Here is a 13,336-nt window from a genome sequence, read left to right on the forward strand (position 1 = left end):
CATTAGAAGCTACAGACATGATGGCTGCTACCAAGCCTCCATTCAGATGTTACTTGCCTTCTCATTAGAAGCTACAGACATGATGGCTGCTACCAAGCCTCCATTCAGATGTTACCTGCCTTCTCATGAGAAGCTACAGACATGATGGCTGCTACCAAGCCTTCATTCAGATGTTACCTGCCTTCTCATTAGAAGCTACAGACATGATGGCTGCTACCAAGCCTCCATTCAGATGTTACCTGCCTTCTCATTAGAAGCTACAGACATGATGGCTGCTACCAAGCCTCCATTCAGACGTTACCTGCCTTCTCATTAGAAGCTACAGACATGATGGCTGCTACCAAGCCTCCATTCAGATGTTACCTGCCTTCTCATTAGAAGCTACAGACATGATGGCTGCTACCAAGCCTCCATTCAGATGTTACCTGCCTTCTCATTAGAAGCTACAGACATGATGGCTGCTACCAAGCCTCCATTCAGATGTTACCTGCCTTCTCATTAGAAGCTACAGACATGATGGCTGCTACCAAGCCTCCATTCAGATGTTACCTGCCTTCTCATTAGAAGCTACAGACATGATGGCTGCTACCAAGCCTCCATTCAGATGTTACCTGCCTTCTCATTAGAAGCTACAGACATGATGGCTGCTACCAAGCCTCCATTCAGACGTTACCTGCCTTCTCATTAGAAGCTACAGACATGATGGCTGCTACCAAGCCTCCATTCAGATGTTACCTGCCTTCTCATTAGAAGCTACAGACATGATGGCTGCTACCAAGCCTCCATTCAGATGTTACTTGCCTTCTCATTAGAAGCTACAGACATGATGGCTGCTACCAAGCCTCCATTCAGATGTTACCTGCCTTCTCATTAGAAGCTACAGACATGATGGCTGCTACCAAGCCTCCATTCAGACGTTACCTGCCTTCTCATTAGAAGCTACAGACATGATAGCTGCTACCAAGCCTCCATTCAGATGTTACGTGCCTTCTCATGAGAAGCTACAGACATGATGGCTGCTACCAAGCCTCCATTCAGACGTTACCTGCCTTCTCATTAGAAGCTACAGACATGATGGCTGCTACCAAGCCTCCATTCAGACGTTACGTGCCTTCTCATTAGAAGCTACCGACATGATGGCTGCTACCAAGCCTCCATTCAGATGTTACGTGCCTTCTCATGAGAAGCTACAGACATGATGGCTGCTACCAAGCCTCCATTCAGACGTTACCTGCCTTCTCATTAGAAGCTACAGACATGATGGCTGCTACCAAGCCTCCATTCAGACGTTACCTGCCTTCTCATTAGAAGCTACAGACATGATGGCTGCTACCAAGCCTCCATTCAGACGTTACCTGCCTTCTCATTAGAAGCTACAGACATGATGGCTGCTACCAAGCCTCCATTCAGACGTTACCTGCCTTCTCATTAGAAGCTACAGACATGATGGCTGCTACCAAGCCTCCATTCAGACGTTACCTGCCTTCTCATTAGAAGCTACAGACATGATGGCTGCTACCAAGCCTCCATTCAGACGTTACCTGCCTTCTCATTAGAAGCTACAGACATGATGGCTGCTACCAAGCCTCCATTCAGACGTTACGTGCCTTCTCATTAGAAGCTACAGACATGATGGCTGCTACCAAGCCTCCATTCAGACATTACCTGCCTTCTCATTAGAAGCTACAGACATGATGGCTGCTACCAAGCCTCCATTCAGACGTTACCTGCCTTCTCATTAGAAGCTACAGACATGATGGCTGCTACCAAGCCTCCATTCAGATGTTACGTGCCTTCTCATGAGAAGCTACAGACATGATGGCTGCTACCAAGCCTCCATTCAGACGTTACGTGCCTTCTCATGAGAAGCTACAGACATGATGGCTGCTACCAAGCCTCCATTCAGATGTTACCTGCCTTCTCATTAGAAGCTACAGACATGATGGCTGCTACCAAGCCTCCATTCAGATGTTACCTGCCTTCTCATTAGAAGCTACAGACATGATGGCTGCTACCAAGCCTCCATTCAGATGTTACCTGCCTTCTCATGAGAAGCTACAGACATGATGGCTGCTACCAAGCCTCCATTCAGACGTTACCTGCCTTCTCATTAGAAGCTACAGACATGATGGCTGCTACCAAGCCTCCATTCAGATGTTACGTGCCTTCTCATGAGAAGCTACAGACATGATGGCTGCTACCAAGCCTCCATTCAGATGTTACCTGCCTTCTCATTAGAAGCTACAGACATGATGGCTGCTACCAAGCCTCCATTCAGATGTTACCTGCCTTCTCATTAGAAGCTACAGACATGATGGCTGCTACCAAGCCTCCATTCAGATGTTACGTGCCTTCTCATGAGAAGCTACAGACATGATGGCTGCTAACAAGCCTCCATTCAGATGTTACCTGCCTTCTCATTAGAAGCTACAGACATGATGGCTGCTACCAAGCCTCCATTCAGATGTTACCTGCCTTCTCATGAGAAGCTACATACATGATGGCTGCTACCAAGCCTCCATTCAGATGTTACCTGCCTTCTCATTAGAAGCTACAGACATGATGGCTGCTACCAAGCCTCCATTCAGATGTTACCTGCCTTCTCATGAGAAGCTACAGACATGATGGCTGCTACCAAGCCTCCATTCAGATGTTACCTGCCTTCTCATTAGAAGCTACAGACATGATGGCTGCTACCAAGCCTTCATTCAGATGTTACCTGCCTTCTCATGAGAAGCTACAGACATGATGGCTGCTACCAAGCCTCCATTCAGATGTTACCTGCCTTCTCATTAGAAGCTACAGACATGATGGCTGCTACCAAGCCTCCATTCAGATGTTACGTGCCTTCTCATGAGAAGCTACAGACATGATGGCTGCTACCAAGCCTCCATTCAGATGTTACCTGCCTTCTCTTGTGAAGCTACAGACATGATGGCTGCTACCAAGCCTCCATTCAGATGTTACCTGCCTTCTCATTAGAAGCTACAGACATGATGGCTGCTACCAAGCCTCCATTCAGATGTTACCTGCCTTCTCATTAGAAGCTACAGACATGATGGCTGCTACCAAGCCTCCATTCAGATGTTACGTGCCTTCTCATGAGAAGCTACAGACATGATGGCTGCTACCAAGCCTCCATTCAGATGTTACCTGCCTTCTCATTAGAAGCTACAGACATGATGGCTGCTACCAAGCCTCCATTCAGATGTTACCTGCCTTCTCATGAGAAGCTACATACATGATGGCTGCTACCAAGCCTCCATTCAGATGTTACCTGCCTTCTCATTAGAAGCTACAGACATGATGGCTGCTACCAAGCCTCCATTCAGATGTTACCTGCCTTCTCATTAGAAGCTACAGACATGATGGCTGCTACCAAGCCTCCATTCAGATGTTACCTGCCTTCTCATTAGAAGCTACAGACATGATGGCTGCTACCAAGCCTCCATTCAGATGTTACCTGCCTTCTCATTAGAAGCTACAGACATGATGGCTGCTACCAAGCCTCCATTCAGACGTTACCTGCCTTCTCATTAGAAGCTACAGACATGATGGCTGCTACCAAGCCTCCATTCAGACGTTACCTGCCTTCTCATTAGAAGCTACAGACATGATGGCTGCTACCAAGCCTCCATTCAGATGTTACGTGCCTTCTCATTAGAAGCTACAGACATGATGGCTGCTACCAAGCCTCCATTCAGATGTTACTTGCCTTCTCATTAGAAGCTACAGACATGATGGCTGCTACCAAGCCTCCATTCAGATGTTACCTGCCTTCTCATTAGAAGCTACAGACATGATGGCTGCTACCAAGCCTCCATTCAGACGTTACCTGCCTTCTCATTAGAAGCTACAGACATGATAGCTGCTACCAAGCCTCCATTCAGATGTTACGTGCCTTCTCATGAGAAGCTACAGACATGATGGCTGCTACCAAGCCTCCATTCAGACGTTACCTGCCTTCTCATTAGAAGCTACAGACATGATGGCTGCTACCAAGCCTCCATTCAGACGTTACGTGCCTTCTCATTAGAAGCTACAGACATGATGGCTGCTACCAAGCCTCCATTCAGATGTTACGTGCCTTCTCATGAGAAGCTACAGACATGATGGCTGCTACCAAGCCTCCATTCAGACGTTACCTGCCTTCTCATTAGAAGCTACAGACATGATGGCTGCTACCAAGCCTCCATTCAGACGTTACCTGCCTTCTCATTAGAAGCTACAGACATGATGGCTGCTACCAAGCCTCCATTCAGACGTTACCTGCCTTCTCATTAGAAGCTACAGACATGATGGCTGCTACCAAGCCTCCATTCAGACGTTACCTGCCTTCTCATTAGAAGCTACAGACATGATGGCTGCTACCAAGCCTCCATTCAGACGTTACCTGCCTTCTCATTAGAAGCTACAGACATGATGGCTGCTACCAAGCCTCCATTCAGACGTTACCTGCCTTCTCATTAGAAGCTACAGACATGATGGCTGCTACCAAGCCTCCATTCAGACGTTACGTGCCTTCTCATTAGAAGCTACAGACATGATGGCTGCTACCAAGCCTCCATTCAGACATTACCTGCCTTCTCATTAGAAGCTACAGACATGATGGCTGCTACCAAGCCTCCATTCAGACGTTACCTGCCTTCTCATTAGAAGCTACAGACATGATGGCTGCTACCAAGCCTCCATTCAGATGTTACGTGCCTTCTCATGAGAAGCTACAGACATGATGGCTGCTACCAAGCCTCCATTCAGACGTTACGTGCCTTCTCATGAGAAGCTACAGACATGATGGCTGCTACCAAGCCTCCATTCAGATGTTACCTGCCTTCTCATTAGAAGCTACAGACATGATGGCTGCTACCAAGCCTCCATTCAGATGTTACCTGCCTTCTCATGAGAAGCTACAGACATGATGGCTGCTACCAAGCCTCCATTCAGATGTTACCTGCCTTCTCATTAGAAGCTACAGACATGATGGCTGCTACCAAGCCTCCATTCAGATGTTACCTGCCTTCTCATGAGAAGCTACAGACATGATGGCTGCTACCAAGCCTCCATTCAGACGTTACCTGCCTTCTCATTAGAAGCTACAGACATGATGGCTGCTACCAAGCCTCCATTCAGATGTTACGTGCCTTCTCATGAGAAGCTACAGACATGATGGCTGCTACCAAGCCTCCATTCAGATGTTACCTGCCTTCTCATTAGAAGCTACAGACATGATGGCTGCTACCAAGCCTCCATTCAGATGTTACCTGCCTTCTCATTAGAAGCTACAGACATGATGGCTGCTACCAAGCCTCCATTCAGATGTTACCTGCCTTCTCATTAGAAGCTACAGACATGATGGCTGCTACCAAGCCTCCATTCAGATGTTACCTGCCTTCTCATTAGAAGCTACAGACATGATGGCTGCTACCAAGCCTCCATTCAGATGTTACCTGCCTTCTCATGAGAAGCTACATACATGATGGCTGCTACCAAGCCTCCATTCAGATGTTACCTGCCTTCTCATTAGAAGCTACAGACATGATGGCTGCTACCAAGCCTCCATTCAGATGTTACCTGCCTTCTCATGAGAAGCTACAGACATGATGGCTGCTACCAAGCCTCCATTCAGATGTTACGTGCCTTCTCATGAGAAGCTACAGACATGATGGCTGCTACCAAGCCTCCATTCAGATGTTACCTGCCTTCTCATGAGAAGCTACAGACATGATGGCTGCTACCAAGCCTCCATTCAGATGTTACCTGCCTTCTCATGAGAAGCTACAGACATGATGGCTGCTACCAAGCCTCCATTCAGATGTTACCTGCCTTCTCATTAGAAGCTACAGACATGATGGCTGCTACCAAGCCTCCATTCAGATGTTACCTGCCTTCTCATTAGAAGCTACAGACATGATGGCTGCTACCAAGCCTCCATTCAGATGTTACCTGCCTTCTCATTAGAAGCTACAGACATGATGGCTGCTACCAAGCCTCCATTCAGATGTTACCTGCCTTCTCATGAGAAGCTACAGACATGATGGCTGCTACCAAGCCTCCATTCAGATGTTACCTGCCTTCTCATTAGAAGCTACAGACATGATGGCTGCTACCAAGCCTCCATTCAGATGTTACGTGCCTTCTCATGAGAAGCTACAGACATGATGGCTGCTACCAAGCCTCCATTCAGATGTTACCTGCCTTCTCTTGTGAAGCTACAGACATGATGGCTGCTACCAAGCCTCCATTCAGATGTTACCTGCCTTCTCATTAGAAGCTACAGACATGATGGCTGCTACCAAGCCTCCATTCAGATGTTACCTGCCTTCTCATTAGAAGCTACAGACATGATGGCTGCTACCAAGCCTCCATTCAGATGTTACCTGCCTTCTCATTAGAAGCTACAGACATGATGGCTGCTACCAAGCCTCCATTCAGATGTTACGTGCCTTCTCATGAGAAGCTACAGACATGATGGCTGCTACCAAGCCTCCATTCAGATGTTACCTGCCTTCTCATTAGAAGCTACAGACATGATGGCTGCTACCAAGCCTCCATTCAGATGTTACCTGCCTTCTCATGAGAAGCTACATACATGATGGCTGCTACCAAGCCTCCATTCAGATGTTACCTGCCTTCTCATTAGAAGCTACAGACATGATGGCTGCTACCAAGCCTCCATTCAGATGTTACCTGCCTTCTCATGAGAAGCTACAGACATGATGGCTGCTACCAAGCCTCCATTCAGATGTTACCTGCCTTCTCATTAGAAGCTACAGACATGATGGCTGCTACCAAGCCTCCATTCAGATGTTACCTGCCTTCTCATGAGAAGCTACAGACATGATGGCTGCTACCAAGCCTCCATTCAGACGTTACCTGCCTTCTCATTAGAAGCTACAGACATGATGGCTGCTACCAAGCCTCCATTCAGACGTTACCTGCCTTCTCATTAGAAGCTACAGACATGATGGCTGCTACCAAGCCTCCATTCAGACGTTACCTGCCTTCTCATTAGAAGCTACAGACATGATGGCTGCTACCAAGCCTCCATTCAGATGTTACCTGCCTTCTCATTAGAAGCTACAGACATGATGGCTGCTACCAAGCCTCCATTCAGATGTTACCTGCCTTCTCATTAGAAGCTACAGACATGATGGCTGCTACCAAGCCTCCATTCAGACGTTACGTGCCTTCTCATTAGAAGCTACAGACATGATGGCTGCTACCAAGCCTCCATTCAGATGTTACCTGCCTTCTCATGAGAAGCTACAGACATGATGGCTGCTACCAAGCCTCCATTCAGATGTTACCTGCCTTCTCATTAGAAGCTACATACATGATGGCTGCTACCAAGCCTCCATTCAGATGTTACCTGCCTTCTCATTAGAAGCTACAGACATGATGGCTGCTACCAAGCCTCCATTCAGATGTTACCTGCCTTCTCATGAGAAGCTACAGACATGATGGCTGCTACCAAGCCTCCATTCAGACGTTACCTGCCTTCTCATTAGAAGCTACAGACATGATGGCTGCTACCAAGCCTCCATTCAGACGTTACCTGCCTTCTCATTAGAAGCTACAGACATGATGGCTGCTACCAAGCCTCCATTCAGATGTTACCTGCCTTCTCATTAGAAGCTACAGACATGATGGCTGCTACCAAGCCTCCATTCAGATGTTACCTGCCTTCTCATGAGAAGCTATAGGGTTCCGGTTGTTTGTTTTATTTTGGACAGTGCTCCTGAGAAAACCTACGGCAGGTCACACAGTCAAACCTGAGGCAGACCAAGGAAGTGATTTATAGCTCTGTGAACACTCAGCAAAGTGGATGTGACATGGTGGGATGCATCAGTGGACTGAAATGGATCCGGCTTACCTAAACAAAGCCGTCCCCAGTACACAAATCTCTGGCATCCCAACAACGGCAGCGTTGATCCCAGGTTGACTTCCAGGGAATATGGAACAAGCTGACCCCCTCTTTGTTGCTTATCCTGTTTTTAGGCAGCAGATTGCACCTCGAAGAGCAGCACAATCTCCCACTGACATCGGAATCTGTCAAACGTGTTTGTGTCTTTAACTGTCACCTTTAGGAGACACTTTTATGGATGTGAAACTTCACCAAGTACACTTGTTTGGATGGATTGCATGTGTGATGATGTGTGCCAGTGGATTTCTGAATGTAATGTTTTACCCTTAACACACACACACACACACACACACACACACACACACACACACACACACACACACAAACACACCTTACCTGTGCCTGCTAGGGATGGGTATCATTTGTTTCCTCGACTTTAGTACCAACAGTTGGACAAATAAAAGACAGATTTTTATTTTTTTATTTTATTTTTTTGGTTCATTCTTTTAACTAAGAATGTTACATTCTTAGTAGTCTGTCCTATCCATCCAGTAAATCATTTGTAACAGACAAGGGTCTGTTAAGTCAATCGTCTTTGTTGCTGCTTTGGGTCTTCTTGAACATTGTCCATTTCTCCCATTTTTCTGTAATCTTTGTCATCTCAGTCGATATGTCAGTTTTTCCATCATGTAGATTTCCTCTACAATCTCCATCCATTGCCCCTGAGTGGGGGGGAGTCTACTTTTCTCTTTTTTTATACTTTTAAGTCTTTAATTTAGTAGTCTCGCTTGCCAGCCTCCCCTCCCTTCCGTGAGAGGAGTCTGGCATCGTTGGTCTACATCCTAGAATTGCTCTGTTTGGTTTAACCAATCACACTCGTCTTGGGCGGGGCTTAGCGGCAGTGCCCTTGGAAAATAGTTTCCAACAATCAAAATCTTGACATTTTCAGCGTGTAGCAACGAGCTAGCGTGTTTCCGCCGTTAGCTTGCTAGCTAACGCTAGTAAGCGTTGTAGTTTTCACTTCGGCTAACCGGGGACATTTACAGTGACACACAGGGAGGAGGGAGCGGAAGCCGCTCTGATTGACATGGTCAGAGCCAATGACAGAGCTTGTTAAGCGGGGAGTGGAAATCCGGCAGCGACTGAAATGGTCGCCTCCAATAGGAGAGCAGCTGTAGAGCAGGGGAGGGCTTATGCCAAGTGTTGATGGAAATTGATAAGACCAGCCCTTTGCTCATCCTCTGAATACATTCATTCCTGTCCTCTTTTTGCACACTTGAGAGTCCTTAATTCTTGGGCAACATTCGACAGGAACTCCTTGAACCTCTTCAGGACCACACATCCGTAGATCTTCTGTTGGAAGGTGTTCTGAGATGGAGGTAGTGATGTTAGCTCTTCTGCTGGTTCTGGTGCAGGCGAGTTGGGGAAGAAGCTCTGATAAATGCAGTTTACTAGAGTGGCCAGCCACCTGCTCTGATCACGGAGACGGGTCAGGTGAGTCACTAGTGGAGCTGTGGGCGATTGTAAGTCTGTCTGCTGCTCATAGACACGTGTCAAATGTGGTAAGAAAGCTTGAACATATGTGTAAATGCTGGCTAATCTCTCTGATGGGACTAAAGCGGAGATGTTGGTGTCAGGGATGTTGTCAATTGTTGTGTTGCAGAAAAGGTTTGAGATGTCTCCTTGGGTGGTCTTCTGCAAAACAAGGGGGGGATCACATCTGTTAGAGTGGCATTAAAGGAACACTCCGCCCATTTTCAACCAGCTTTGTATCATTAGAACATCAGTAGTATATCAGAAAACTGTAAACTGTTTTGAAGTCTGTCATTTAATTTGACAGTTATTGAGTGTTAAAGTGTGGACCAGTGACATCACTGGTCCACACTAACTCAAATTAATAACTCATTAACTCAAATCAACTCTCAATAACTGTCAAACTAGATGAATGATGAATAGTTTGACCGTTATTGAGAGTTGATTTGAGTTAATGAGTTATTAATTTGAGTTAGTGTGGACCAGTGATGTCACTGGTCCACACTTTAACACTCAATAACTGTCAAATTAAATGACAGACTTCAAAACCGTTTAGTTTTCTGATATACTACTGATGTTCTAATGATACAAAGCTGGTTGAAAATGGGCAGAGTGTTCCTTTAACATTAAGCATTAGTAGAAATGGTAAGATACAGATTTTGAATGACTGAAGAACCACATTGTATGAGATTTGACCCAGCAAATTGAAATACTGCAGTTATTTGTACTCACATATATTCTGATGAGATCAACAGATTGCTTATGTATGAGGTGTGGTTAGCCTCAAAGTCTGTTGTAGAGAATTCCCACACTGTTGGTTTCTGCACGGTGAGACAGTTCTTGTTGAATCAACAGCCGTAACCAGCAGAAGAGAGAGTGATGCTGAGGAGAAAAGGCGGTCAGTTAACCAGCAGAAGAGAGAGTGATGCTGAGGAGAAAAGGCGGTCAGTTAACCAGCAGAAGAGAGAGTGATCAATGAAGAGAACTTCATTTTGTGTCTTACAATCTGCAGTAGGATCAAAAACATCTCAAACTCACGCTCAATTCTAGGGTGGGTATCTGAGACGAGGAACTGAGCTTTGCACACTCAATTCTACAACCAAGTGGCCTTTGGGTGTTTCTAACTTTTCCCCTTAACTCACCCTTCGCCCTGATCCTGAGATTTGTGACAAACATGAATGTAGAGGTAGAGGCTATACATACCGTGTGTGATAAACACGAACAGTGAGGCCATGGGTATAGGAGCACTGGGGTTCATTGTCGCTGACTGTAGAGGCTACCACAGTAACTTAACTGGCCCTACTTATATCCTCAGCAGGGAAGGATTTATGACATCACTGATGATGTCAGAATGTCTATGACATAATCATAACATCAGTGATCTATGACATCATCAGTGATGTCATCTATGACATTATCAGTGATGTCATATCTATGACATCACTGATGATGTCAGTTATAGCGACAGGGGAAGGAGGAGGGTCCGCCTGAGGGAGGCCCGTGTGCTGGCACGAGGGCCAAGAGGTCCAGGAACACGGAGGTCAAATAGGAGAGCGAGGGGGCCAGAGGGAGGAACATTGAGGAGGGGGCGGACCCCCGAGTCTGGAATTTGTGTAATCTGTGAGAGGCAGTCTGCCGGAAAGCCATTAGAAGAATAACTTATAGCGACACTGCATGAAATAGGCCACGCCCATCATTGGGGAAAGCTCTCCTTTGAATTAAACATGGATAAAAGCTGGATGACACCACTGATGATGTCACAATGTACAGTATATGACTGATGATGTACATTATATGCTAATGAAGTCCTAGATACTGCCCCTCCCTAATATTTACCCTAGGAGGTATGACATCGGTGTTCCCTGATGTGTTTTGATGATGTCACTAATGCAGAAACTGACCTCCATTCCATTGTTGTCATCCACTCCATTGATATTGGTTTTGTGGACCAAAATTGATTTTGTGGACCGACCAACCAACCAACTATCCATCATCGCTGATGACATCACTGCTCCCTAATGTTGTCCCTATCCATTCCATTGGGATGTCATCCACTCGTTGACATTGATATTGTGGACCAACATTTTTTGGTGGACCAACATTTAGATTTTGTGAACTGACATTTTGTGGTGGACCGTTCGACAGAGTGACATATAGAGCTGCTGCCCAGCTTTACTGGCCGCAGTACTGTAAGTATGGGTGATTGTACGGTTGAGTGTGGATATAACTGATCATTTATATTTTGTTTAACTATATTTATTTGCAAAACACCATGAACACTATTCTTATCCTGAGCCATAGTATATTTGAAAACACAATCATGAAAACTGCAAAATATGGCACCTTTAATTATCTCAAGGAATACTGTCTGCAAAATTAACCTAGCCAAATAGCATGCTGCTAGTTGTCTGATGTGAGTATGTTGGGTCTTCTGAGCGAAGCGCTCAACCTGCTAAGTGATTTTTGTCACTGAGGGGTGTTAAGTCTCTGCTCGGGCGTGGGGTGTAACGGCTGCTGGGTGTTAAGTCTCTGCTCGGGCGTGGGGTGTAACGGCTGCTGGGTGTTAAGTCTCTGCCCGGGCGTGGGGTGTAACGGCTGCTGGGTGTTAAGTCTCTGCCCGGGCGTGGGGTGTAACGGCTGCCGGGTGTTAAGTCTCTGCTCGGGCGTGGGGTGTAACGGCTGCCGGGTGTTAAGTCTCTGCCCGGGCGTGGGGTGTAACGGCTGCCGGGTGTTAAGTCTCTGCCCGGGCGTGGGGTGTAACGGCTGCCGGGTGTTAAGTCTCTGCCCGGGCGTGGGGTGTAACGGCTGCTGGGTGTTAAGTCTCTGCTCGGGCGTGGGGTGTAACGGCTGCCGGGTGTTAAGTCTCTGCTCGGGCGTGGGGTGTAACGGCTGCCGGGTGTTAAGTCTCTGCCCGGGCGTGGGGTGTAACGGCTGCTGGGTGTTAAGTCTCTGCTCGGGCATGGGGTGTAACGGCTGCTGGGTGTTAAGTCTCTGCTCGGGCGTGGGGTGTAACGGCTGCTGGGTGTTAAGTCTCTGCTCGGGCGTGGGGTGTAACGGCTCCCGGGTGTTAAGTCTCTGCTCGGGCGTGGGGTGTAACGGCTGCTGGGTGTTAAGTCTCTGCCCGGGCGTGGGGTGTAACGGCTGCCGGGTGTTAAGTCTCTGCTCGGGCGTGGGGTGTAACGGCTGCTGGGTGTTAAGTCTCTGCTCGGGCGTGGGGTGTAACGGCTGCTCGGTGTTAAGTCTCTGCTCGGGCGTGGGGTGTAACGGCTGCTGGGTGTTAAGTCTCTGCTCGGGCGTGGGGTGTAACGGCTGCTGGGTGTTAAGTCTCTGCCCGGGCGTGGGGTGTAACGGCTGCTGGGTGTTAAGTCTCTGCTCGGGCGTGGGGTGTAACGGCTGCTGGGTGTTAAGTCTCTGCTCGGGCGTTGGGTGTAACGGCTGCCGGGTGTTAAGTCTCTGCTCGGGCGTGGGGTGTAACGGCTGCCGGGTGTTAAGTCTCTGCTCGGGCGTGGGGTGTAACGGCTGCTGGGTGTTAAGTCTCTGCCCGGGCGTGGGGTGTAACGGCTGCTGGGTGTTAAGTCTCTGCTCGGGCGTGGGGTGTAACGGCTGCTGGGTGTTAAGTCTCTGCCCGGGCGTGGGGTGTAACGGCTGCCGGGTGTTAAGTCTCTGCTCGGGCGTGGGGTGTAACGGCTGCTGGGTGTTAAGTCTCTGCTCGGGCGTGGGGTGTAACGGCTGCTGGGTGTTAAGTCTCTGCTCGGGCGTGGGGTGTAACGGCTGCTGGGTGTTAAGTCTCTGCCCGGGCGTGGGGTGTAACGGCTGCCGGGTGTTAAGTCTCTGCTCGGGCGTGGGGTGTAACGGCTGCTGGGTGTTAAGTCTCTGCCCGGGCGTGGGGTGTAACGGCTGCTGGGTGTTAAGTCTCTGCCCGGGCGTGGGGTGTAACGG

Source organism: Poromitra crassiceps (assembly GCF_964638095.1).
Source record: "Poromitra crassiceps genome assembly, chromosome: 6".
Classification (NCBI taxonomy): Eukaryota; Metazoa; Chordata; class Actinopteri; order Beryciformes; family Melamphaidae; genus Poromitra; species Poromitra crassiceps.